General features: G+C 49.3%; 1 protein-coding gene across 9 annotated transcripts in view; it reads left to right on the top strand.

Annotated features, from left to right (window-relative positions):
• Positions 1-26,375, top strand: part of RNF144A (ring finger protein 144A) — a 115,100-nt gene that overhangs the window by 39,446 nt on the left and 49,279 nt on the right. Inside the window, exon 1 of one of the 9 annotated variants that reach the window (XM_082356947.1) lies at positions 18,325-22,277. The exons of the other annotated variants lie outside the window; for them this stretch is intronic. The gene's annotated coding sequence lies outside the window, so the exon portion shown is untranslated. Of the gene's footprint in view, positions 1-18,324; positions 22,278-26,375 lie in introns of those variants that run through there. 9 annotated transcript variants of the gene reach the window in all.

Raw genomic sequence — 26,375 nt, 5'->3', positions numbered from 1 at the left:
TTGGGTGACCCCAGTTCACCAGCTAGACTTGCTGCGTCCTGTGTCTTCTGAAACCCCAGCCCCGGGTCTGTTGCCGGCTTTCTTAGGGGTCTCCCAGACTGGGGAAAAGGTGGCTGGTAACAGGGAGATGGTGACAAAAAGCCTCATTTTATTCTGTGTCTTGGGTTTGCTTCAGGCCCTTTGCTGGTCTTCTCACTGCTGGTCACAGAGCGACCCATTCCTTCAAGCAGACAGACCACATGCTATTTCTGTTCTGTAAATTTCCAAGGCTTCTCCCCTAGCCACCTCTCCAACCACACGCAGGAGCAAAAAGTGTATTTGCAGCTATAATCAGCACGCTTAAATGCTGGTTAAATTCGGAGTAAGTACAAAATCTGTACTGCTCGTGACTCCAAAAGAAGCTATAAAAATACCACATGGCCTTGAGCCCTCCGAGACCTTTGACAACGAGGTGGTCCCTCTGAATCTTTTCAAGGCTTATGGCTGTTCCAGAATATCCCAGATTACATGGTAAGGGGGGGTGTGATTCATAGGGGATTGAGTCTTGGCTGCCGACTGGCAAATTCCTCTCTTGTTTCTATTTTCCTGGGACAAGATGCACAGTAATGGTCATTTATTTTCTTGTAAACGCTGTGAGGGCGGCGCCTTCCTTAATTGTCTCGGTAGCCTCAGTGTCTGGCACACGTATGGACCTGAAATAGTTGTGAAGTGGCTGAACTAGAGAGTCAGGGGGCGGAGAGCAGAAGAGGCCTCCAGCTCCCTGCCTTGACGCTCCCACGCGGACGCCCCTGATGCTTTCCCGTTTCATTTGTGCAGTCCCCATGACCGCCCCATGAGAAGTGGGGTGGTTGCTTTTAATCCCACATTACAGGTGAGGGTGCTGAGGCTTCCAGGGGGTGAGGAATCATCCAAGAGCTTGTGAAGTTCATGTGCCATCGGCTCTTGAGTCTAGGTCTCTTGAATCTTAGGGGTTCTTTCTGTCTCACTACTGGTATATCCTCAAAGAAGCTCTTTTTTAATCTCCTGGCCCCTGGGGGCACTGGGCTGCCTCAGCATCACGCTTTGGAAGGCTTGCCGCTGTAGATCCCACGCCCTCACACGTTCCCTGGTAGCCTTTCACTATGTACATACACTGCTGAAAACAGAGAGGCCACTTCCAAATTGTTACTGATCTTCAGCAAAGTTCTCACTGGTTTCTCTGCCCCGGTAATCTAACTGGATTACTGCCGCGGAGTAATCGTCCTAAAATGATAAACATACCCTCTGTTCAAAACTCCATCACTGGCTCCCAGAGCTTCAAGGACCAAGATAAGAGTCTTGATCTGAACCCGCGAGGCAGCTCCAGCCTACCTGCAGCCTTGTCTGCTCTGAGGCCCCCGGCACGCACCTGGCTGGAGTCCGAGGAGTGATTTCTCCGTTGTTACTCCCTTCCCTCCGTCCAGTGTCTGCAGGAAGCTGGTCCTGAGAGCCAGTTCGGTGGAGAAGCCCCTCCCCTGTCCCCTGCATTTGCTTCTGTTGGAGCCCGTGTCCCTCCTCCCTGTCATCAGGATTTAACCAGCTCTGAGCGGGCTGTGAGCTTGGTGGGGAAGACCGTGCATCTCCTTGGGCTCTGACAGCACCTGGAGGGCCATGCACTTAGTCAGTGAGTGAACGAACTGCGTTTACAGTTCAAAAATTCCCTCTTGAATCCCCTTACACGTGTGTGCGCAGTATGGGTATTTGGAAGGATGTGATGGAGAGGGGGGAGCTTGCCATGGGTCACTCAGAGGGAACCTGCTCTACCTGACGTTCACCTTGGCGCTGGTCCTGGGCTCCAAGCCCCTGATGTACGGACGGCGCTGTGGCCTCTGCCAGGGAGGCTGCCCCACGGGGTTCGTCTCTGTGTTCTCCCAGCAGCTCTGCACAGCGCTCTGGCACGGCGCTGGCTCTCAGCCATGTTTATGGGATTGTATAACACTGTAATTTCCCTCAACACTTAGACTTTTTGAGCCTTTTCGGTTCTGGGCCTCTCATAGATCCCAGAGGGCACTTAGAGGGACGCTCTGAGAGCTAATTCTACAAATGCTTTCGTTGTAATAAAAGCAGTGTCCTTTGCTCCACCCTTTCCAGTCTTTGAGCTGTGTCACCGTGTGTGTCACCCTGTGTGTCACCCGGTGTGTCACCCTGTAGGCCCCGTGGGGACCTCACACTCCCTGCTTTCCCAGCACCCTGTCCTGACTGGTCAGCAGCCCGATACAGGTTCTCGGATTTTCTCCTGGACCGAGGCCACCTAATCTTGGATGTGTCCCATTAGTCACCGACAGACTGGGCTGGGAGCGGCAGGGGGCATTCCGGGAAGCATGTGGGCCCCTGGAGGGCTTCTGCCCCGTGCATGGAGCGGACAGAGGGACGCCCGGCAGTCTGTGGGGTGGTGGTCGTGCGGCTTCCTCAGGGGGCAGGCCCGCTTGTTCTCAGGATGCTGGGCCCTGTCCCATCGGCCCTGCCCCTGCGGCCCCTCCTCAGGCCCCCTGCTCTGGACTGCTGCTCCTGTAGAAGCTGGGAAAGGTCCAGAAAGTAAACAGGAGTGATGGAAAGACAAAGCCCAGCTAACTGGCTAATGCTGTGACAGAGATGGTGTACACAGACAGACGGACAAAAAACAGACAAGTTCTTCTTGCTCTCCTTCCATCACCCAGTGAGGGAGAAAAAAAGCCCTACTGCAGGTAGAGCAGTTTCTAAGAAGGAAGGTCCTTAGCTCCCCCCAGGCCTCTCAGCACAGACCTTGAGAAAGTGGCCATGGGACCCGTCTGCGGTTCCGGGGGAGCTCTGGGCCCCTTTGGGCATCACACAGTCAGGCTGGGCTCGCACCTTTAGCTGATGACGTGGCAGCCTCTCTCCTGAATCACAGTGGCAGGTGCCTGGGCCTTTGATGTGGCATTTTGGGCCAGGCCAGAGCCTCAGCATCCACTCTTCTGGGAACATCTGTGTGACCACAGTTGACCTCCCAGAGGGTCCCAGGCTGGCCTTCCCTCCCAATCAGTCCGGTGTTCCCGTGAATCTCGGTAGGAGGTGTGAGGGGTTTGGCCCGCACGTTGCACAGATGTCACTGACCCCGGGAGGGTGCAAGTACCTGAAAACACGGGATTTAGAGGAATACGGGGGCCTTTTGGTCCTTGGCTTTGTTGTCAGGGTAGGTGGTGTTGCCAGAGCCTGTCCACAGCTGCAGGGTTCAGTCAGAGGGTCTCAGACCCACAGGGGCCTTAGCAACGAATATAGGTCACATGTTACAAACTGCTTTTGTTTTGGCAGTGGAACTTTTTCCCTCCAAATCAGCTATCATGTGTGATCTGAGCTGGGGTGGAGGACGCAGAACCCCCTTCCCTTCTACCCCAAATCATTGTGCAGACCCTGGGGCCCCTTTCTGGTCCTAAGCCAGCCCGCCTGCCTTCACAGGTGCACAGACACACAGATGCACAGATACACAGATGCACAGACACACAGACACAGACACACAGATGCACAGACACAGATGCACAGATACACAGACACACAGACACAGACACACAGATGCACAGACACACAGATGCACAGACATACAGATGCACAGACACACAGACACATAGATGCACAGACACACAGATGCACAGACACACAGATGCACAGATACACAGACACAGACACACAGATGCACAGACACACAGATGCACAGACGCACAGACACATAGATGCACAGACACACAGACACACAGACACACAGACACACAGATGCACAGACATACAGATGCACAGACACATAGATGCACAGACACACAGATGCACAGACACACAGATGCACAGACACACAGACACATAGATGCACAGACACACAGACACAGACACACAGACACACAGATGCACAGACACACAGACACACAGACACACAGATGCACAGACATACAGATGCACAGATGCACAGACACACAGATGCACAGACACACAGACACAGACACACAGATGCACAGATATACAGATGCACAGACACACAGACACATAGATGCACAGACACACAGACCGGGGTTCAGAGGCTTGAGGGGCCCGGCGGGTTGTCCAGACGCAGGCGGGCTGGCCAGCAGTGTGAAGGGGGAAGGCCAGAGTGCTGTCTCCCCCTCGCTCGTCCACACGCCCGGCTTCACCATGAACATTCACCACCCTCATGCCATCTTCTCGGACCTTGGCTCAGGTGTCGGGGGCCTGGTGGCTTCGGGCTGTCGAGGAGTTGAGGCTTCCCCTCTGTCCTCCTGGGCTACCGCCGCCGTGTGCTGAAAGGGCTAGCTTTGCCAGCGCCTGCGACAGTGAGGGATGACCAGCCCCACTGACCACTTCTTAAAAACCCTTGCAGTTAGGGTGTGGTGTGTTTATATTGAATATTAGGGAGCTTAGTGTTTTGTTTTTTCTTTAAGAATCATTTACAAGCCCTTTCCCTTCAGTTCAGTGCTGACTCTGTCGTGAAGCACCGGATTCAGGCAGCTGTCACTGGCGGGTTTCCTCTGTCCAGGCCCTGAGTGTCTCTGTGCGCAGAGAGGCTGGTTCATCCCTCGCGGAAACCTCACGAGACAGGCCTTATGCCCCTGTTTTTCCCATGACGAAACAGAGGCGCAGAGAGGTCAGGCTTGTGCCACGGGGCTGGTCAGTGCTGACCCCCCTTAATGGCCGTGTTTACCCGACTCCACATCTGCCCCCTGCGTCGCCCACCGCCCTCCACTCCTCCGGTGGTCAGGGCACACTGTCTTTTATTTTTGTACATTTTTATACACCTGTGCCTGTTCTCCCGCGGCCAGATCAACTCAGCACAGGTGAATTAAGCTTCTGTGTTGCAGAAGGCAAACGTCAGAAGACCTAAAGGATGAAAACGTGGAGAAACTGCCACTTTTCTCTCAGAACCCTGGAGGAGAGGGTCGGGGTCATGATCTGGGTTGAGTGTCCAGGGTGCAGAACAACACTGCGGTGGGTTGTGCGGAGATCAAGGTCTAGAGCAGCGGGGCCGTCTGAGAGGACTTTGGGTACTGAATTAAGAATTATATTTTCCCCAACGGTCAGCCCCCCTAAATTCCACTTCAGATGAGCCAGCGTGTGGCTCGGTCACTGTCGAGCAGGGCTGGCTTCTCCTCTGATCGTCCTCTTCTCCCCTTCGAGCAGGGACGTGCGATGCTCCCGTCAAGTTGCCCCGGTGACTTATCTGGAACACACACCTCCCCCTCCCTCGTCCCCACCCTGCGAGGGCAGGGGGCCTCCGGATCCCTGTAAAAGGCGCTGTTGCACCCCAGTCACAGCCCCGGGCCAGCCCGGCGATCTTATACGGCATGAGCATCCCAGGCCTGAACCCGGGGGGCTCTCAGTTCCACACCCCTGGACTCTTAGGAGGCCTTGAAATGTTCACAGCCCCTCTCCTAATGAGAGGTCTGGGGTTCCCAGGAGTAGGAAAAGGTGGACAGAAAGAGGAGGAATTGAGACCTGGGATGGAGCAGTGGGAGGGAAACTCAGAGCCCCTGCAGAATTTGATGGCTAGTCAAGAGCGTGGAGGTCTTGGGTCCGTTTGCGCGCTCACATCTGGGCAGGAGAGTTGCAGCTGGAACAGCCCGTGGAGCCCCAAGTCCCATGGGTCCCCCAAGACTTGTCTGGCACCAAATAGGACTTTGATCTCACCTTCCTGCAGGTACAGACATCACACGTTTCTCCTCTAAGCCACTTCTTCTCTGTGACCCTTTGCTTCCTACCATCTCCCCAGGCCTCACGTTCTGTGATTCTAAGGATTAGTTTTTCTTTGGAAATGTGCAGATTGCCTCTCATACTTGAGAGGATGCTTTATGACAGTGGAGGCCTTTGGAAAACTACACGGACACACGAGAAGAGGAAGAGTCAACTGTGCCTTGTTTTGGTTTCTTGCTTATTGAAACCCTTTAATTTTATTTTATTTTTTCTGTTTCTCCCCTGGGGTGGGCTAGGGAAGATGTACAGTGTAGATGGAGACGTTGGTGCCTTTGGAAGAGAGTCTTTATAGCAGAGCCAAGCCCTCTGAGGTTTCCAGATAAACGCTGGCCTATGTTCTTATTTTTTGAAACTTAACCTCTCAACAGTCTGCTCTGGTGCCTGGAAGACTCACCCAGAAGGGAGCCTTTGCTTCTGTTTTGTTAGCAGTTGAGTGGGGGCATGTCCACGAGGATCCCTACGCGCTGCCCTTTCCTCTTGGCAATGAGAGTGGCCAGGCACGCGTTATGGAAAGTGGTGACCCAAACCTGTAATTGAAGAAATTTAACCCAATCTTGAACGTGAAGAGAAAGCAGTCATGACTCAGACGTGCTGGAGTTCAGGGAAAGAATTACTGAAGTCAGAGGAGCCACGGGCTTGCTCTCTGCCTGGCGTTTATTTCATCTCACTGGCCCTCAATTTCCTCACCTATAAAAGGAAGAGGTGCTGGCAGTCCTGTCTTTGCAAATCGCCCTGCATGTGGCTGTGTGTGTACTTACTCCCCTTGCCCTGGACGGGCGAGGTGTTGCAGGCAGGGTGTTGGGAGCTCTGCCGTGTTCACATTCACAAGTGGTTTGTTTGCTACCTTCAGTATGAAAGGAAGAACAGAAGAAAGTACTGTCTGCCTTTTATTTTGAACTTGGCAGTGAAGGGATTGTGTGAAGCCATTGCTCAGTGTAATGCCAGTTTAGGGTGTGTGTGTGTGTGTGTGTGTGTGTGTGTGTGTGTGTGTGTGTGTGGTATTGAAGAAACCTTTAAAACAGCCTGCTTAAGTGTTTGAAATAAACCTGGCCTCCTTCATTTCTTTCTTGGTTTGTGAGTTTATCATTTGACTCTTTATGCCTTTTCTTGTATTTTCTCTTTAAAACATCAAGCCATACTTTTGCAATTGGAAAAGAAATAATAAATGCTTTTCTTTTTTTTAAGTCTGTTGTTAAATCAGTCCGTGGGTTTCTCACTGCCTCTTACTGCATTACAGAGAGGTTGGTTGCTTCATAGGTATTTGATATATATTTAGATTACGTTTTATTTCTTTCGTTGTACTCAGATGTTAAAATGATAACATGCAGCAAGATCAGACCAGGAAAAAAAACAAATGATTTTCTAAGGGGTGGAGGTATTTTATTTTTGCCGTTGAATCCCTGTAAAAGTACACTGTGCGTCTCAGGATGCTATCTGTTCATTTAAGATTTGCGTTAAGTGACGACTACACTCAAGGCTCTGGGAGTGGACCTTTTGGGGATCTGAAGATATTTGGCATAGATCCAGCCTTCACAGAGATGTTTATGTATTTGGAGAGATGAGACATGCATGATAATGACATTGTTAATACTTTATTTCAAGAGACACATGTCACTAAGAAATGGGAATGCCAATGAGCGTGACTCCAGCAAGGTCGTGCTTTCATTTCCGGCGTGTGGTTTGTTACTTTCCATCACTCCCTGGTCCTTCTGCCTGGCATCTCTTTCCTCTCGCATAGCAGCATCTTACTGGTCCCTTAAAGCCCCACACAAATAGCTCCTCTTCCATGAAGCATTACCGATGAGTTCATCTGGAAATGCTGTGTCTCTTCTGGGAACTCCTAGAGTGTTTGGCATTAGCTATGGTATCTGGTTGGCATTTGGAAATCTCCCATTGTTGACTAAATACATGTAAGACTTTGTGAGAAGTCTTTAACCTTCTGACAATAGGCTTCCTCATCTGTAAAGTTAGGGTAACAAATATCCCATTGGACTGAGGTCATGGCTAAATTAATGTAAATAGGTAAAGCTCCTAACACTTACTGGGCAACCAGTAAAACATCACTTCTTTTCCCTTCTATGTTGTGTAGTTATTTGTGCACGTGTCTTATTCTATCACCTGCGTTGGAAACCTCCTGAGGCTGGATGCTGTCCTACCCAGGGCCCAGTGCAGACCCTCACACACAGACTGGACGGCCCTTTGCCCTCTCCATGGTTTGTGCCATCATGAGGCCAATGCTGAACCTTTGGAGTCTTTGGTTGGTCTTGGTCTAGGGAGACCGCATGATCATAATGGCGATCTTGAAAGACGGAAGAATAACGGGGCCGTCCTCGGCGCAGAGAAGCAGAGGACAGGGGAAAAGTTGCATGTGGCCTGGAATCAGGCAGCAAGTCTGAGAGCAGCAGATTGATTGTTGAGATCAAGCTTTCTGTGTTTGAGACACGTGAGGACATATTTTTCTGTCCCTTCCACAGAGAGGCACTGGGCCTTGAGAGGAGGGATCAAGGTGGCATCATGAGTTCTCCGATGACACAGACTTTAAATGCCTAACGATGCAAGCCCAACTTTTGCACGAGTGTATTTTCACCCTCACTGGCCAAGCGAGGGGTCTTTGGGTTGAAGTATGTCCGTGCATTTTAGAGAGAAAAGAATTTCCCCTCATTTTGTTAGGGCACCAAGTTACCATGCAGCCGATTCTGATCAGATAGATCTCCCGTGTTGCCTTCTTCCTGTTCTTGAAGGTGTTGATCGAGCCGAGTGCCCTCCACGTGCCCCAACCTTCTCCGCACATGTCACGCTGCTCCTCGGCGCCTGGCTGTCCTAAGTTAAACCCTTCGTCTGGCTTCCTCCCCCTTCTCAGAACGAATCTGTATAGTCAAAAGTGTGATGTCCACTTAGATGTCCTCTGCCTGAGCCCCACGTCTGGAAAGAAAATGACGGAACGAAAGAACATTACAAGAGAAGAGAACCAGATAAACCACATGGTTTAACTAACTCCCTTTCCTTCCTCCTTCTCTCTTTATCTTTCTTCCACTTTTCTTTCTTTTTCCGCACCCTTCCTCCCCCCCTTTCTCCCTCCCTCCTATTGACGAGTAAAAGTCTTCCAGCTGGTTCATGACCTGTCCAGGGGTAAAACTCAGGGTTTCTGGCTCATTTGTGCTTTACGTGCCAGTCATTGGATGAGGAACTGGGGGTCATTGAGATGCATTTAGTGTAGTCCCTGGTCCCGAGTATCCTCACCTGGGGAAGGCGTCGGGCACACAGGCTATACACAGTGAAGTGGTTTTGCACTGGAGAAGGGTCCCTCTGGGAGCTGTGCTGGGAAGTGGTCTAGTCTAGTATCTTCCTTGCTCACCGACCGGCCCACCTCACCAGCTTGAGGCAGAGCTGTAGAAGAATTAATGAAGTGACCCGGAAAAGAGGAGTAGGGTTAAAGGAAAACCATTGCAAGAGTAGCAGAGATGGAAAGGAACAACAGAAAAGCAGGGGCAAAGGAACACACTGGTTCCAGTGTGAATTCTCCTTATTTGGAGCAGGGCTTATGGTCTGAGATCAAGGAGACAGTAAGGAGATGAGATACAAAAGCAGGGTTTTCCGCATAGAAAGGAGTCCCGCGTGCGTGTTTATGCAGGGCCCTCGTTTGGAACTGCGTGTAGCCACGTGTACCCAGGTGGGAAACGTTTCCTTCGCCTTGGCTGGCGAGGCTGCTTTGAGCAGATTACAGAAGCATAACCACTCCGCAGACGAACGGGCAGTGATCGGGCTGGTGAGGAAATGAGGACGTGCCCCTTGCTGTTGAAGGCGGGTTGTCTGAGGCGGTGACACGAGACAGGTTTTCTGACCCTGCTGGGGAGACTGAGGTGTCTGTGCAGGGCTCCCCGCCGGCCCTCCCCGCTACCCACCACACCTGCCAAGGCCGATGGGAGCCCCGGGGTGCGTGGGATGGCAGCACCAGGCCCCCTTCCCTGGGGAGGCTAGATTTCTCTCAGTTACAGAAAGGTCTGTACATTTAGGGCCTTGGTAAAGTTTGGGGGACCCGTTTCTTATAAAGGCAGAACCTCCCAAAGTCTTGGACAAGGTTGTAAAACGTGAGCACAGGTCGCTGCTCCAGGTGCAGGCGACTCCCCCAGATGTGCAGGGCTGATAGGCCAGCGGCACCAGTTCTCGGAAAATATTACAGGATTCTATCTTCAGGGTTTCCTAGACGAAGCCATTTGTCTGTCCTTTCCGGGTGAACAGTGAAATAAGCACAACGTTTTTCTTTTTCTGCAAGTAACTTTGTAATAGTAGAAGGAAACCTTTGTTTTAACTACCAGGTGTATGTTTCTTGGGGTTTTCATTTATTACGTTTCCAGTTTTTAAACAGGATTTGCATTTCAGTTTTGAGAGAGTTAAAAGTTTAGTGTTATTTTAAAAAGGAAAAAAAAAAAAGAAAGAAAGAAAAGGGAAGAAAAAAGAAGACTCTCCCCAAACCAAAATCCCACGTTCAGTATTAGGAAAGTCTCACTCAGCAAGCGCTTGCTGTGCCCTCGTGAGGCCCTGAGTTTGCCTTGTTTTTTTAACTCCTATATAGTCAGAAAAGAGGAGATTTAATTGACCGTATGAGTCTTTTTTTTTTTTTTTTTATAAGTAATTAACATTACAAATCCATTGCCTTTATTTTTGAAGATATTTTTCCTATTCAGTTAACCACAATTTTGTTTGTGTTCTGGGGATATATATATATATATATTTTTTTAAATTAATTAATTAATTAATTTTATTTATTTATTTATTTTGGCTGTGTTGGGTCTTCGTTTCTGTGCAAGGGCTTTCTCTAGTTGCGGCGAGCGGGGGCCACTCTTCATCGCGGTGCGCGGGCCTCTCACTGTCACGGCCTCGCTTGTTGCGCAGCACAGGCTCCAGACGCGCAGGCTCAGTAACTGTGGCTCACGGGCCTAGTTGCTCCGCGGCATGTGGGATCTTCCTAGACCAGGGCTCGAACCCGTGTCCCCTGCATTGGCAGGCAGATTCTCAACCACTGCGCCACCAGGGAAGCCCTCCGTGTGAGTCTTAATTGTGACAAATTGGCCAGAAGGGCTCTAGAATATCTTAAGATTGGGGGTATCCTCTCAATGTTGGGTATTTTCTTCACCTTCAGGCTAGGGTGCAGGACCCAGACCACAAGCACAGCAGGCAGACTGTATGGTATCCAGGTGCCATGGCCCAGCCCTGGGCTTCCCAGAGCCGGGAAAGGCTGGGCTTTGAGGGTTGTTTTGGGAGAAGGGTAAATTGCCACTGGAGAAATCCCCAATCACCAAAATATCCAAAACAATCTATTATAAAAAGAACATCTTAGGGTAGAGGCGAAGAGTAGCTAAATTAACAACTTCCCCCCTTGCATTTATGAAGTCCAGTCAATATTGGTCTGAGAAGGTGAGAGATTGGAGGCTATTTTGGGGTGGTCTGAAGAACCTCAAGTTTGTCTAGTAGAATAATAACCAAGGAGGGTGTTCTGTGAACAGGACAGTTAAGAGGTTAGTGGTTAGGGCCATTGGGCAGGTTTCGGCATGCCAGGTGGTCCCTTGGGCTGTGGGTACTCAGATGGATATACAAACTACCCGATTCCCTGTTGACAGACCTGGGATACAGAGACTGGGTTTGTGTGTCCACCTGGAAGCCCTTCTGTCTTGGGAACGTCCTTGTTTCTGCCCGGCACAGACTGCTGTTCCCAAATCAACCCTGCTTTCTTGACTTCTGTTACCGTGTCAAGAGTGTCTCCAGGACCTGCGAGGGGCATTCGGGGGATACTTCTCTGTCTCTTCCTCCCCAGCCCCCCATCCTTCCCCGCATCCCTCTGGCATCTTCCCTGACTATCCCCTCCATCCTCTGCTCCTTCATTTTCCCATCGCCATCCCCCTGAATGCAGGTTCTCATCAATTCAGACACGTATTCTAATAAATTCTAACCCATCTCTGTGCATTCAGGTTGTTCTGTCTCCAATTAGAGACTAATTTATCTGACAAATTATCCCAAATCAAGCTTTGAAAATGTTCTGTGAAACCTCTAATTCCTCATGTACAGAAAGACACAGCCTGTTTGTCACCTGCCCCAGGAAATCTTCCCGAAGCTCAGAGCTGGGCACTCCCATTGGCGGGGGGATGGAGACCCCCGGTCTGCGGTGACTACGGTGGTCTGTACCCTGCCCCCTGCAGCACCCAGCTGTGGGGAGGAAGCCCCCATTAACCACCGGGGGGGCTGCTCCTGATGAATCCTGCTCTGGCTGCCTTTCCTCTCCTGCCTCACTCTGCACGTCTACAGCTGGGTCTCTGGGATCACTTCCCAGATAAACTGCTTCTGCTTCTGGGGGAGGCCAAGTTGAGATGCTTCCGTAGACTCTGTTTCCCTATGTGCGAAACGAGGGAAAAGCCAAGAGCTTGCTGGGAGAATCAGATGAATTAAAGGGCACAGATGTACTTTTAAACTCAAAGCACTAACCTATTTGAATTTGGAATCCATGTGTTGGCGGACCTCCTATGAGCATTTCAAGGAACACTGACGCTTTTCAGAAACGGGTCACTGCTTGCAGTGATGAGCCGCTGATATCTCTGGGGCCCGAGAAATGGTTCCCTCTTGAAAGGATTCTTAGCTCTGTGGGATTTGTTGTTCGTTGCTTTTAAATTGTGTCCCTCTCCTGAACTGCACTACTATTCCCCCTGCATTGCCACTATGACACGGAGTGAAGGGAACTTTTCTATGAAGACAGGATATTATGGCCTGGGACAGTCTGATGCAAAGACAGCACGGCAGGGACAGACGTGCTGGACTTGAGGTCCGCAGCCAGCCCATCCCTGCCAACCCCGAGTGCGTCCCTTTGTCAAGTCCCTTCCGCTCTCTGGGCCGCTGTCTGGAAGGCTGGCAGAGAGACATTCCAGGGCCCTCCGGCTTTCCTTATTTGCATTAGAAAATACAGAGTCACAATATCCTCCAGGATGACTCTCAAGTTGAAATATGTTGGCAAAAACACTTTCATTATATTTTGGTCGAAGGAGGAGTGCAGTGAACGTTTAGGGCACAGAAGGAAGCCAGGTGGGAAGTAGAGCCGCAGCTCCCTCCTGGCTGGCAGGCCCCGCTGAGCCAACTGCTGTTCACCTCTGCAGCCGGGCAAACCCTTGACTGATTCTGGGAAAACACAAGCCTGTCCAGTAATTTCAGTGTGTCCTGTGGCAGCGGCAGGGATGAGGGGCTTCTGGCCCAGCCTGCTCTTGTCACAGAAACAAACATGCTTGACACAAAGGTCATTCTCTCCAACCATACAAAACAGCACCCGGAATTCCTTGTGAATTTGTTCTTTACCAGTCATTTGAGCCACCATGTCTAGAAAAACGAATTCACTCTTCTTCAGGACAAAGGAGGCACTTAGAACTTGGGGGGCAGTGGGCAATGGCTCTGCGAAGCCTCCTCCTCCAGCAGCAGAAAGGGTGATGGTGGCCACGCTGTGTCCCCGAGTGCTGCCTTTCCAGGCCACACCATCCCCTGCAGAGAAAGCATGAGGCTGGCAGAGTGTGACTCGTTCTGTCGGACAGATGGGGTCTTGTGCCTCGGGCTGTGCCTCCTGCCTCTGGTCCAGGGCTTGGACACGGCCTTGGTGACAGCCTGCCACCAGGGATGGAGCTCTGGGAGCGATGATGACAATGGCGGTGAGTCCGTGAAGGGCACTGGCTGAGTTTAGGGCCCTCAGCAGAGTCACTCGGGGTCTTCACAGATGGAATTAAGTTGAAATGAGGTTATTGGGGCGGACTCTAGCCCAATATCGTGAGTGTCCTCATCAAAAGGGGAAATTTGGAGACAGAGACACCACAAAAGGGAGGACGATGTGAAGAGACGCAGGCAGAAGATGGCCATCCACAAGCCAAGGAGAGGGGCTGCAGAGGAACCAACCCTGCCCCCAGCCTGCCCTGGGACTTGCAGCCTCCAGAGCTGTGTGGCGATAGGTGACTGTTGTTTCAGCTGCCCGTCGGTGGTGGTGTGTTAAGGCAGCCTTAACTAACTAATGCACGTCTCCTTATCCTCATTCTATAGATGGCAAAACCGAGGCTGGGTTGGTTAAGTAACTTGCCCAAGGTCCCCAGAGAGCACGGGCCGCAGGTGGGTGTGACCTAGGTCATCTGGTTCCAACCACGTGCTCTCGGCCCGCAGGCCCGGGGGGCAGGGGATGTGAGCCTTCTTCCTGCGCAAGCTCAGGGGCTGAGTTTCCTCACCCTGCGGAGACTTCTCAAGGGACCCAGGGCTCCCTGCCTTTCTCCCAAGACCTTGTCCCTGTTCAAAGTTTTTTTAAAAATTAATTAATTAATTAAATTTTGGCCGCGTTGGGTCTTCGTTGCTGCGCGCGGGCTTTCTCTAGTTGTGGTGAGCGGGGGCTACTCTTCGTTGCGGTGCGCGGACTTCTCATTGCGGTGGCTGCTCTTGTTGTGGAGCACGGGCTCTAGGCGCTCGGGCTTCAGTAGTTGTGGCGCTTGGGCTCAGTAGTTGTGGCGCACGGGCTTCGTTGCTCCGCGGCATGTGGGATCTTCCCAGACCGGGGCTCGAACCCTTCTCCCCTGCATTGGCAGGCAGGTTCTTAACCACTGTGCCACCAGGGAAGTCCCTGTTTGAAGTTTTGAGCTAAATTTATTGCCCCTGAAGCATGGCCTGCACACAATTTATTGCAGAAAAAAATTTGTTAAAAAAAATGGCAAACAAACAAAAACCTTGAGGACATGAACTTTGTGCGCTAAAATCACTCAGCTCTACCTTACTTTCCTAAACTTTTTTCTTCTTTGCCACATTTTTCTTACTTGTTTTTCTTCTTACAAAGTATAACATACACTTTGTGAAATATCTGGCAGATCTAGAGAAACAGGAAGACTGATTAGCACCTTGTTTGACTTTATTGCTGGCGTCACTGGTTGCCCACTGTCCCTTTCTGTCCTGGCTGCAGAAGCTCCAGCTGGTGTGAGGTTCACCGGAGCCCGGAAGTTATGCGGGGGCCTCGAGGGAGGGCTGTGCAGTGTTCTCTTAATTCTCCGATTTCCAAGAGTCTGTGAACCATTGTGAACCCATCTGAATACTCCTCCAGCTGTCTGGTTTCTCCAGTCGGCCTGATTTATTTGGCGCTGGGAGCCCAGGACGGGGCTGTGATGGGGATGGCTGGGGGGCGGTCCCGCTGATTGGCATCTGGTACACGTGGTAGTTCCGACCTTGCTCCACATAAATGCCAGGAAGATGCTGAATGTTGCGAAATTAAAATACGGAGCTACCTCTGAGATGTGATGGTTAAGACTGAAAAACAGATTGAGTTCTTGGGTGGCTCTGGATAAAAACAAGATACAGTGTCAGGGTTACTGAGCGTTTTCCTTGACCCTTCTCTGTAGACCTCGTGCCTTCTAACCCTCATTTCAGCTGCGTGAACAGCTTATTCTAAACGCAGACAGCCCTCCAATCTCACTGTTCTGGTATGGCACCTCCACTGACCTGGGGATTAGGGGCCTGTCTTCTGATTAGATTCTGCCGCTCTGCTCTGTGGCCATGGAGGTCTCTTGTCTCTGAGTGATGTATATGGAAGAGGGCTTGGACAGTGTGATTCCCAAAGCTCTCCCTGCTTTTACTGTGCTAACAGAATGGAGTAAACTCTGCTTAACTGCAACCCTACCTTTGAATGAGGCCTTGCGTGTTTCTCTGCTGTGGGTTAAGTACAGCATGTATATTTCTAGATTCCTTGTTTGCTTCTTTTGAACTGAATGCAGTTTTCTTTCTGGTCTTTTCTTACCGGTTTGCACACTGGGGAGACTGTAGCCTGGTTCACGAGCGGTGGGCCATGGGGGAGGAGCCTCATTTCTTTGTTCTCAGGCTCCTGGGGAGGAATGGCTCCCACCACCAGGCCCACAACCTTATGCAATAACCGCAAGTCAGGCTGGAGCCACAGAACCTCTCCGCCATCCTGGAAGCCCCAGCGCAGCACACAGCTGAGAAGATGCTAATTTTACATGGTCTCCCTCCCCCTCCCCACCTCCTCCTCTTCATCACGAGCCAGGGTTTGGGATGGGCTCGCTCGTGGGCACATCAGTTCCACAGAAAGATTGGGTGGCAGTCTGAAATGCTGCCGCATTTCTTTGTTCATTTGTCAAACTTCGGGAGACAGCTTCCCCCAGCCTACAGAAGGGATGTTATGTAACTTCTGGCAGTCACCTTCTTAAACTGCAAGTCTTCATATGTTTGTAACTGATTTTTCCCTTTTAGAAGAATTTTCCAGTGGGTCAGGCTGAGCAGAAACAGCCCCAGGTGGTTTCTTCTGTGGGCTAATTGCTCTTTCTTGGGATGAGAGCGTAGGATCAGACTCCTTGGCAACCCTTTCCCTTTCTAGGTCCTCCCCGCCCACTTCCTGGCCTCTCTAGCTTATGCACCATCTTACCATTGGCTGTAGATGTTGCTGTGATCTCGGTTGACAAGGCAGCCGGCAGTGTTCCAGGGTATGTCTGACCCTCCGTGAGGGCACTGTCCACACCTACCGAGGCCGAGATCAGGGGGCCCATCCCTGGGCTGTGTCCAGGCCCAGACTCCCAGAGGAAGACCTCCTGTAGATGCTTGTGGCTGGCGGAGCAGTTGATGAGGCAGGAAAGAGTTGATGAGGTCAGTTCTCCAACCCACCTTAGCTAGAGAGGTGTACATCCTCTACCAATGAGGAGAGAATAATCATAATAACAGCATGTGTTGAATGATCAATAACAACAGACACCATTGCCAGTGATACCCAAGGGGCTCTAGAGTTTATGGTTGGAAGAGTGGGATTCTGGAGCCAGAATACCTCGGTTTGGAACTAGGCTCTGCCACTTAATGTTAGACAAGTTGCAGAACTTCAGTGCCTCAGTTTTCTTATCTATAAAATGGGGATAAGAGCACATACGTCACAGTAGGTGGAAGTATTAAATGAAGCAGTATGCATTTTATACAGCCTAAGATAGTGCCGTGATAACTGTAAGCTGATGTTAAGTTTAAGTGATTTGCCACCATCCTGAGGCCATGCTGGGATTCAAACCCAGTGACCTCTGGTCCTGGAGATTGTCCACTTTCAGCAAAGGCCACTGTCTATCATACTAGGCTCCTGTGGATAAAGAGACTTAGGACCTTCTCTCAGAATTGCCACTAATTCTTTAACCACAGCCCAGCCGGGCTATTGTACTGCACCTCCTCAGCTCCCCGCGTGTGTATTGGGATGGGAAAGCCATCCTATTGCCATTGACCCACAGAAGAAATGCTTACGTAAGAGTCAGGAGCGCGGGACTTCCCTGGTGGCGCAGTGGTTAAGAATCCGCCTGCCAATGCAGGGGACATGGGTTCGAGCCCTGGTCCAGGAAGATCCCACATGCTGCAGAGCAACTAAGCCCGTGTGCCACAACTACTGAGCCCACGCGCCCACGTGCCTAGAGCCCGTGCTGCACAACAAGAGAAGCCACGGCAATGACAAGCCCACCCACCGCAACGAAGAGTAGCCCCCGCTCACCGCAACTAGAGAAAGCCCACGTGCAGCAATGAAGATCCAATGCAGCCAAAAATAAATAAAATAAAATAAATTTATTAAAAAAAAAAAAAAGAAAAGAGTCAGGAGCTCAAGGCAAGATGGCATAGTTTTGTCCGGAGGGTCTTAGATACTGAGCATGGAGATAAGACATTGTGTCTGAATCTAAGTTGTGGTCAGTGTACCTCAGACCTGGGGCCGGTGAGATTCATGGGAGGGTCATAATGCCTTGTGCTGCGGTGGTCTTGGGAGGTGCCATTGAGCTGGATGGTGAGCGGGGCACGGATTCCCTAGGTGGAGGAGAGGCGTGGATGTCCGTGCCCTTGGAACAGAGCGAGCAAAGGCCCAGGACTTCTTCAAGAAATAAACACTAGAGCACGAGGCCCGAATGGAAGGATCTTTCTTGACCTTGACTGGGTCCCCACCCTGCGCGAAGCCAGGCGGGCTGTTCGGTGCACAGTTTCTTCGGGCTATAGTTGGCTAAGCATCAGGGTGTGAAGTGTCTTCACTGCAGGCTCAGGCATTCAGAATAGAAATGATTTAAAAAAAAAAAAAAAAGCAAACTTTGTTACAGTATTTAACCACGGTAGGCAGGGGGCCGGTCAGAAAGATGGGCAGGATTCCTCCACAGGCACCTACACCAGGGTCAGGATATGGTCCCTGGTTTCACTGGCGTACAGCCCCGCCCATGGGTTAGGAGCTGCCTCTGGCTGCTTTGGGGCCACGACTGCCGAGTCTAGCCGTTGCTGCGAAACCACTCTATGACCCACAAAGCCTACAGTAGGAACTCTCTGACCCTTATGGGGAACATTTGCCAGCCTCTGGTCTACACCTTTACTGGGCTTTCGTAGCACATTATTCACTAGTGGAAGGAAGGATGTAGAAATTAAGACCGGGTAAGAATTCTAGAGTCCACAGCTCCCAGGCCATAGTTAGTGCTCGTCTATTGATGGTAGCTTGGAGACCTCTCACTTACCAGCTGCATCTCATTCATACTCTGTAAACTGGGATGGCGAAGCTCACTTACCCCCGTTCACCAGGAGCGTTGTAGTTGAACACACAGGATTCTTAAAAAGCAAGAGCGGCGATCGGAGCGTGGTCCTGCGTGTCGCTGAGGTTATAGCTGCCTCGTGACAACCAGTGCTACATGCGGTCTCATTGCATTCAGAAAATAAAGACGTACAGCCTTGTGGTTAGAGAACAGGCCTGGGTCCTGCCTGCCGAGAGATGCACCCCACCTCCACCACTCAGCCTCCCTGTACCCCAGCCCTCCTGCAGATGAGGGGTGCTGTTTCTTACAGCTGTTGTATGATTAAGTGGCTCATGAATTTGTGCACCTAGCATGTTCTCAGTCAATGTTAGCTGCTATTATTATTTCTTCATCTTTATTTGAATTGATGTTGCTTTTTTTTCCTTGTGGGAAATATAAAACCCTCCCCCAAAGGCTGACACTGTGAAAGTCTTATGACTCCGTGAGCTGACAGGCCCTTGTCTGAAACCTTAGCACTGACAGGCAGCTGATCAGAGAATGTTGAACCTTTCGACAATAAAATAAATGCCAGATTTTAAATTTGGAAGAGACACGGAGGAGAGCAGACGTACGTTGACAGTTTTGGAACTCTGAGCTAGCTCAGAGAAGAAAAACACTATTAAAATATCATTTGGAGCTTTTCTCTTATACGATTTTGAAATGCATCCCCTGACTTTAAGTAGGCAAGTCTATGTGTAGAATGAATAGGCATTATCCCTTGATTGAAGTAAGACCAGGCGAGAGACTCTCTGTTCATTCTAAATTACTGTTATTAAAATACTTAAGTTTATTTCATTAAAATCTTCGTAATCTCTAAACAGGAGTATCCATATAGTTCACAATCAATTTATTTAAAGGTAATATTTGAAGAGTCCTGTTTGCCTCTGTGCCCGGTCGGTCCCTCCACCCTCTAGCCCAGCCCACTCCGCTAGGTAACTGCTTTAATTATGGTTCGGGTATTCATCCAGTGTTCCTTTTTTTTTTTTCATTTTCATTTTCTTTTTTTTGTTGTTGTTGAAGTATAGTTGATTTACAATGTTGTGTTAGTTTCAAGTGCACAGCAAAGCGATACAGTTATATATATATATATATTCTTTTTCAAATTCTTTCCCCTTATAGGTTATTACAGATATTGAGTATAGTTCCCTGTGCTATACAGTAGTTCTTTTTTGGTTATCTGTTTTATATGTTGTAGTGTGTATGTGTTAATCCCAAACTCCTAATTTATCCCCTTTCCCCTTTGATAACCATAAGTTTGTTTTCTATGCCTGTGAGTCTATTTCTGTTTTGTAAATAAGATCATTTGTATCATCTTTTTAGATTTCACATATAAATGATATCCTATGAGATCTGTCTTTCTCTGTCTGGCTTAACTTCACTTAGTATGATAATCTGTTTTTCCATCCATGTTGCTACAAATGGCATTATTTGTAAATAAGTTCATTTGTATCTTTTTTAGATTCCACATATAAATGATATCATATGATATTTGTCTTTGTCTGACTTACTTCACTTAGTATGATAACCTCTAGGTCCATCCATGTTGCTGCAAATGGCATTATTTCATTCTTTTTTATGGCTGAGTAATATTCCATTGTATATATATACCACATCTTCTTTATGCATTCATCTGTTGATGGACATTTAGGTTGCTTCCATGTCTTGGCTATTGTAAATAGTGCTGCAGTGAACACTGGGTGCATGTATCTTTTTGAATTATGGTTTTCTCCAGCTATATGCCCAGGAGTGGGATTGCAGGATCCTATGGTAGCTCTATTTTTATTTTTTTAAGGAACCTCCATACTGTTCTCCATAGTGGCTGCAGCATCCAGTGTTTCTTTATGCAAATACAAATAAGTACGAATATATATATGAAGTTTACACAACATTCAGTATGCAATATACACGTTCTACGCTTTGCCTTTTAAATTTACTACACTGTGCAAATCTTCCCATTTTAATGCATGGAATGTTTCTCCTCTTTCTACAGTAGCCTAGTAATCCATTCCAGGGTTGATTTCCTCAGTTTATTTAACCTGTCACCTACTTGGATTGTGTTTAATCTTTTGATATTTCAGACAAGACCACAATGACAAACTTGGTCACATGACCACAATGACAAACTTGCTCACATATACACTGGTCACATGCCCGAGAAGTGGGATTTCTGGATCAAAGGATAAATGTAGGTGAAGTGTCAGTAGATTCTGACAACAAAACCCTTTTGATGTGTTGTATCATCTCGGACTCCAGCCAGTCAGGCAGGAGGGCAATTATTGACCGACAGCCTCGTGGACGAGTGTTTTGTCAAACGTTTGAATGTTTGCCGGTTGGAGAGTTGAGAAGTGACATCTTGTGCAGTGAATTTGCATCTCTCTTCTTAGGAATGTGTCCATCTGGGGACACTTGTCTTTCTTTCCCTGTGAACCATTTCTTGTTCTTTGATCATTTTCTATTACTGTTGCCCTTTTATCTCTCAATTTCTAAAACTCTGTACAAAGGAGGTTAACTGGGGTAAGTTTTGCAACTGTTTTATTAAATAAGTTTGTTATTTATTTTGACTTACCTTGGCTTTGCAGAAGTTTTTGAAATTGTATATATAAAGGAATATTGCAGGAAGAAACATAATGTCTCCTCATCCTAATGAAGCAATGATTTTACTTGTGTGAGTGTGTATCCTTTCTTTTTCTGTGGTGGCTAACATAGCATGATTTTTATGCTCCTTTTCCACTCACCAAAATTATATTGTAAAGCCATTGGTTAAGACTGTAAAATATCATTCTGTGGCTCGTACTTTTCCATTCTTCTGTTTTTACTGGTTTGATATTTCTTTTTAAAAAGTATATTTATGCTCTGAAAACTTTTTTAATATTACGGGAAATGCTATAATGAACATTTAATGTCCTTGATTTTTTTATTCTTTTTTTTTTTATAGATTCATTTATTTATTTTTGGCTGCATTGGGTCTTCATTGCTGTGCACGGGCTTTCTGTAGTTGCGATGAGCGGGGGCTACTCTTCGTTGTGGTGCGCAGGCTTCTCATTGTGGTGGCTTCTCTTGTTGCGGAGCGTGGGCTGTAGGGCGCAGGCTCAGTAGTTGCGGCTCACGGGCTTAGTTGCTCCACGGCATGTGGGATCTTCCCGGACCAGGGCTCAAACCCGTGTCCCCTGCATTGGCAGGCGGATTCCTAACCACTGCACCACCAGGGAAGTCCTGATTTTTTTTATTCTTATGGATGAATTCCCAGAAACGGTGTTACTTGATCAAAGGAGTTGAACATTTTTAAGGTCCTTGAAAACTATTGCCTGTTGCCTCTCAGTAGTGGTCTATCGTTATGTATTTCCATCAGCCACGTGTATTTAGTAGTGGCTCCATGACTGTAACCAGATTATTATAATTCAAAAAAAGTGCAGTTGATTTTTATAGGCGGAAAATCAGCCCTGACATCTTGCACATGAGTAACTCAGGGTGCAGAGTGCCCAGGAGGTGGGTCAAGGTCACAGAGCTGGCTACAGCCAGTGTCCTGGTTCCCAGGGAGAGGGAGCTGGCACATTGCCACGTGAATTCACACCAAAGCACAGGTGACTGGACATGGTTCTTTGGACAATTTTCACGTAAATTTAACTGGGCCAAAATGAGCAATTTTATTTCACTGCAGAGAAAAGTCACACCAAATTGCTAATTTAGTAGTTATTGAGACATCCACTGAGTAAATATTTACTTTCCACATGTAGCCCATAATACCAGGTAGTGGATATGACATGGACATAAAATCCTCCCTGTTCCAGAAAAGCTTCTAGTCGAGCAGAGATCCCTCTCACGCAGCCACCCTGGCTTTCTCCCAGGCGTGAGTTTGGAGCATCAGGTAGACGGTGCTGACCTATTTTTATGGGACGCGTCCTCTGTGCCGGGGCCTTTGGATGCAAGCAAAGCCAATGAAAAGCAGCCTCCTCGAGGAAAGGGCGGCAGAGGATAAACGAGATAAGTAAGGTAAGCCGCAGACAGTGATGGGCTCTGAGGAGGAGGAAGGTGGGTGCAGGTGGGGCTTGAGGGCTTTGCATTTCACCTGCACCGCTGGGGAGTGGTCGGAAGCTTTCAAGCAGGAGAGACCTGATGAAATAGTGTCCTGCGGACACGTGAGGCTGCTGCCGAGCCCAGAGAGACAGCCCCTCGGCCCCCATCCCTCAGCTTCCCTGCGCAGGTGCGAGCAGACTTGGAGACGAGGTCTGGGTGCCCGTGGGCGAGGGTGTGTGTGGGCTGGCACGGCCCTGGAGCACCTGAGCCCGCTCCTTTCTGGAATGTCAGGAAGCCGGCAGACGGCCCTTGATGCATCAGAGGCCTGTAATAACCTGTGAAAGGGGAAAACATTGGCTGGACCTAGCGGGTCCTATTATTTTGGGTGCTGTAATTCTACACTAATGATTCTCAAGTGACCAAAGAGTTGTACGTCTTTGAGAGAACGTAGTCCCTTTCGACCCACTATCATGTCAACAACTTGGTCCTACCCCGCAACAGACTTCTCCACGTCTGTTCTCCGTGAAGGAAGGCTCCACGCACAGGAACACCATGTGCCGGTCCGAGGAGTACAACCCAGGTTTCCACACCGGGCTGGAAATCAATGCGCTTTCTAGACTCGCTTTCTTACGGGTGTTCCCAGCAGGAATGCTGCCCACCTTGGAAGCTGGGGTTTTCTTGGGAGTAATCTGAAGTTGGCCTCCCTGTTTCCCTGCAGGAAAGGTTGCGTCAGTTTATTTGATTACATCCAGTTCCCTTATGGGTGGGCTTTGACAAAGCTGCGTGTTCAGGAGACGGTGAAGTAGGTCTGCAGGCAGCGCGCTGACCCTGTTCGTCTGGGGCCTTCCTTCCGTCTTTGTGACTCTTCTGTAAATTAACGCTCTGTGTCTGCACCTGTGGGGCATTATTGCCACCATGTCAGAACGAATTTTGAGTAAGTTTTGTGGCTTTCATATTTAATAGAGTCCCCAGTGTTGTCTAGCTAAAGGCTGGAGAGTGGGGACGGGCGGGGTGTTGGAACAGGAGGGGACAAGAAGGGGTTCGTGGCATCTCCATGATCCCATCTCTCTGTCATGACTTGGGTGTCTCTCTCTCCATCCAGTAAGCTCATCTGCACTTGGGGTCTCCTCAGCCAGGGGCAGGAAAGAGAGATTGGAGCAGCCGTAGTTTTCTCTGAGTCCCTACTGGAATATGAGTTCTAGAATCGTGGGCGAGGGTTGAGCCTGGGGCTTGGGCACGTGGGGCTCAGGACTGGGGGGGAGGGACCCTTCCTGACCTCCTAATCTTGGCCACACCTCTGGACCCCTGGTCTTCAGTCCTGTCCAAGGACATACTTACGACCCAGCCTTCCTCACAGAGAGGTTAGGAAACCCAGTAGGGTGATAGATTGTTTCTCCTGATTATTAGAAAGTACAGACTCTGGCATTGGGCCTGGGGAAGACAGAGGAGATTTCTGTGAGATTATGATTCATCATCTCATCAAGGAAGTTGAGCGCTGCATTGATTTCGGCATCTTAGCCAACTAAATGGACTATCCTTACCATCATGGGGCCAAATGCCTCACTTCATAACTGGAGGACCCTCGGTGACGGAAAAGATATTTTTATGTGCAAAACATGACACTTTCAACATTCTTAGGTTAAAACGTCAGTGGCTTGTTTTCTCAGAGGGTGGCCTCTCTTGTCATCTAAAGGTGGAACAGCCCGGTTAGCGATTGGCTTCTGTGTGCAGTGGACGAGAGTAGAGGGGCCGTGAGTGGAGTTCTGGTGAGTGAAGGGGCCTCTCCAGGCTCCAGGGAAGACTCTGCCACCCCATCAGCAATCTGAGCAGTGGGTGCTTTGAGAGCGTTCGGTGGACCCGAGAGTAGTGGAAACATTGGTGCGGGAAGAGAATGTGGCTTGGAAAGTCAGGAGACTGGGTGAGAATTCTGGATTTGCCATTTGTTACCTTGAGACTTTGGCAAAAGTTTGACTCTTCTTCAGCCTCTGCTCTTATCTGTTAAATGGAGATAGCTGAGCTGATTTCCTTCTTTGAAGTGTTGATTATCAACTATACAATACAAAGTGTTTTCGAATAGAAGTTCAGAAATGTTGCAGGCAATCACAAGGGCATTCTGAGATGCTATTCAGCTTTGTTTGGTCAGAAAATAGGTATATCCTCTTCACCCCAATGAAATAAGTAATGCCCACTGAGGCTAGTATTTTTTGTTTTTTCCACCTAGTTAACTAGGCAGTAAAAGAAAGAACAAAATACAGCCATATTTTTCTTTGAGTAGGTTTTTTTGAACTGTCGGACGGTAATACTGACTCTTCTCATGGAACTTACTTTCAAGGGGGAAGAAAACAATAAATAAATAAAGAAGTGCATGTAGACATTGCCTGGGGTAACATAAAGAGGGGCAGGGGACCGGAGTTGGTGGGATGCGGGGGGTTTTATGTAGGTGATCAGATGATTGAAAGAAGGTGAAAGATGTGATAGTCTGTAGGTCATGGGCTTTGGAAAACAGAGATTCGTGATATTACTGTCATAATCATCATACTGATGAAGTGACATGGGATTCTTTAGGCTTGTTCCAAGCTCTCGTTTTCTAAATACAGGGGTCCTTTCATAGTTATCAGGCCATTATTACATTGAGAAAATAGCTGAGCCCCCAAGGAATGAATGATGTGGATTCTGCCCAACTCGGGGCACAGCGGGTTATAATTTATTGGTGATGAAAAGTGAACTCTGAGTATACCCAAAGGTATAAATGAGAGTTTGGACACAGCGTAGGAAAGATACTTGTCATAGAAGTGTTACAGGGTCCAAGGCAGGGGACACCACTCCTGCTGTGCACATGGGATTTGCATGTCTCTCCCACGCCTGTGCTGGCAGGTGTCAGAGGTTACTGCTTCCAGATCTAAAGACATGGGGACTGAGTGTGGCTCACGCCACGAGGTGATTGCACTTTTACATGTCTGGTCCCCGTGGGAGCAATCACCTCATGGTCTGCTCCAAATGGGAGAAGCGGAATTTAAAGCTTCCTGTTTGCTTTCCCACAGGAAGTCTCCTGGATGCTGAGGGTGTGCGCTGGACCTTCTGACTTGTGCCTGCTGTGGTCTTTCTAGGACAAATCCTTAGGAGCCCTTGGGTCTCAGTGAACTAGAGCACAAAGGATGGGGCACTCAAAACTGTCTTGTCCAGGCAGTGTCCAGCCTTTGGCTGTCATACATGTGGAAGCAGAGAAAGGGCCCAAACCTCTAGTTCTTTCACTTCCTTTCTTCGAACCTCAGGAGGCTTCGGAGAGTTGCTCACGGTTACGTGTGTTTAAAGTGACATTTCCAGGATGCTGTTGTCAGGCCCTGGCCTTGGTCCTGACCTTGGGCCTGCTCTCCTGGAGGACTTCTTGTAGGAATTTCCTGTTTCTGAGCCTCATCCAGGAGTCCTAGTTGGCTCCACGCACGGAATCGAGGAGGCTGACCTGTAAATCAGGGGTTGGCAGACTTTTCTGTGCAGGGCCAGATAGTGAGCGTTTTAGGCTTTGCTGGCCCACATTTCTTTGCTTGTGTTTGTCTTATAATCTCTCAAAATACAAGAAGACATTCTTAGCTTGAAGGTTGTACAAAGGAAAGGCCTGGCCCTGGTTCGCAGACCCTGCTCTTCACTTGGAGGGCTTCTGCCCCGTGCAGAGCCTGCCTTGCCTGCTGGTAACGTGTACCTACCGTGTCTGCTTCCTGGAAAAGCGGTTGAGCTGGGCTCAGAGGGGCTCGCTGAGATCCTGCTGCCGGCGGTAAATGATGGAGAAACCCTGGCACCTTCCTCCCACGCCCACCAGACTTGAGCAAGGGCAGCTCTGTCCTTCAGTCCTTCCACTTGCGAGGTCAAAGGCCTTGGGGCTGGCCTGGACCCTCTCTCTCTCACAGCCATACCTGGGCCGTCAGCTCGTCCTAGCGGCTTTTCTTCCAAGCAGATCTAGAGTATGACCACTTGTCCTCGGCCTGTTTCTCATGGCATCAGCCGGACACACCCCGTCTCTCACCTGGACAGGTGCCGTTGTCTTCCACCGGTCGCTTGGCCTCTGCCTTTGCCCCGCTG

This window comes from Balaenoptera borealis (assembly GCF_965194805.1).
Source record: "Balaenoptera borealis genome assembly, chromosome: 15".
NCBI classification, from domain to species: domain Eukaryota; kingdom Metazoa; phylum Chordata; class Mammalia; order Artiodactyla; family Balaenopteridae; genus Balaenoptera; species Balaenoptera borealis.
Note: the sequence above shows the minus strand (reverse complement) of the source record. Positions and strands in the feature narration are given on the sequence as shown.